The 2,049-nt window shown below is 37.0% G+C and overlaps 1 protein-coding gene across 8 annotated transcripts in view; it reads left to right on the forward strand.

Annotated features, from left to right (window-relative positions):
- Positions 1-2,049, forward strand: part of Axdnd1 (axonemal dynein light chain domain containing 1) — a 141,881-nt gene that overhangs the window by 39,987 nt on the left and 99,845 nt on the right. The gene's annotated exons all lie outside the window — the stretch shown is intronic.

Raw genomic sequence — 2,049 nt, forward strand, 5'->3', positions numbered from 1 at the left:
TAGATGTGAACTGTGTCACTGGAAATGTGTATGTATGTATCAGTATAGTATTATATCTTTAATTGTTTCCAGAACATACCCAGCAAAGGTAGTACTGAGTCAAATGGTATTTCTTTTTTTAATTAATTATGTTTATTGGCACATTTTAGGTATACATAATGATCACATTTACAAAAAAGAAATATCCCTAAAAAGAAGAAACAAATATATATTTCAAAAATAAATTTTTCATTCTGGCTACTAAATCAGAGTGAGTGAGATCCACACCTAGCCTACTAGTGAGTAAAGTGGTCCTTTAGGCCAGCAAAAACAATCTCCTGCTGGGCATGATGGCACACACCTGTAATATCAGCACTCAGAAGGCTGAGGCAGGAGGATCGTTGTGAGTTCAAGACCAGCCTGGGCTACAAAGTGAGATCAAGGTCAGCCTGAACTGCATGTTGAGACCCTGTCTCAAAAAGACCAGAAAAAAAAAAAGATCTCCTTTCTTCATACTTTACTAAGAAGACCGGAGCATTAGACATGAGTTTCTCCAACATTCTTCCCTACCTGAAACCTCAGTCACATCACAAACTCTTTCCTTCAGTCTTAGGCTAATACAAATTCTCATTTCCATGGTTATTCCTTCCACTTGTCCGTTTGATTCCATCTCTGCCTATATCACTGAGTACTCTAGTCTATCAGTCATAACTTCTGTGTCTTTCACACTCTGTTGAAACATTCTTCTTGGTGTATAACCAGTCTTTCTCCCCTCTAAAAATCTTTGCTTTGCCATACACTGCTATCACTTTATCATGACTGGTCTGTCTATCTATCATTGGTCATCTCTCAATTTGTTCATCAGAAATGGCTTGATGATTTGCCACTGGAAAGTCAAATCATCTCTTATTAGTATCTTCCGCTAAATTTCTCTGGTAGATAACTTGATTTTTTTCCCATTCCCCTACCTTCCATTTAATTTTCTGATTCCATATGAACTGTAGGATTATTTTTTTCTAGTGCTGTAAAGCTGTAGAATGTTCTGTAAAACTGCAAAAATGTTTTTGGTGTTTTAATAGGGATTGAATTAAATCTATAGATAGCTTTTGGTAATATTGCCATTTTATGATATTAGTTCTGATGAAGGACAAGGAATGTCTTTCCATTTTCTAATATCTTCTTCAATTTGTTTCTTCAGAGTTCTGTAACTTTTATTATGGAGATCTTTTACCGTCTTGGTTCGGTTGATTCCCAAGTATTTAGTTTTTTTGAAGCTATTGTGAAAGAAATTGTCTTCTTGATTTCTCTCTTGGTAGGTTCATCACTGGCAAATAGGAATGCTGTTGATTTTTGTGTGTTTATTTGATAGATTTTAATTCTTTTTTATAGTACTGGGGATTGAACTCAGGCTTTCACACATGTCAGGCAAGGGCTCTACCACTGAGTCACATTTCTAGCTTGCTTATTGATTATCTATCTATCTATCTATCTATCTATCCATCTATCTATTTAACAATTTGAGAGAGGGCCTTAGAAAATTTCCAAGGCTGCGTTTTGCTAAATTTCTCTTGCAGTTCTCCTGCCTCAGGTTCCCACAGAGCTGGGTTTACAGGCATGAGCCACTACTCCTGGTAGATTTTAGTTCCTTACTACTGTATCATTGTTTATTCTGATATTCAAATGTTTCCTGATTTGACCAGTAGCAGCTCCTTTGAGCTGGCTTTTATGTTCTTTGGCTATGCCCCCAACATTATTTGAACTTCCTTATTTTCTGGCTCAATGAGATTTCCAGGTTCATTTTGTGTTTTTGAATTCCGTTCTGGAATTAGCCATGATTCATTCCCCAGGGAGTACTGATTCTGGTTAGTGAAGAATAGTACTTAGAAAACAAGATTGTGAGTGTTAGATTTGTGAATTGTCCCTGTGGTATCCTTGCTTGTAGTCCATCTCACATGCTCATTTTTGAAACTATTTAAGCCTTGCTTCCCCTCTCTTTCTCTTTATCCTTCTTTTCTTCCCTTCCCTTCCCTTCCCTTCCCTTCCCTTCCCTTCCCTTCCCTTCCCTTCCCT

Source organism: Chinchilla lanigera, unplaced genomic scaffold, assembly GCF_000276665.1.
Source record: "Chinchilla lanigera isolate Chin_1 unplaced genomic scaffold, ChiLan1.0 scaffold00005, whole genome shotgun sequence".
Lineage (NCBI taxonomy): Eukaryota > Metazoa > Chordata > Mammalia > Rodentia > Chinchillidae > Chinchilla > Chinchilla lanigera.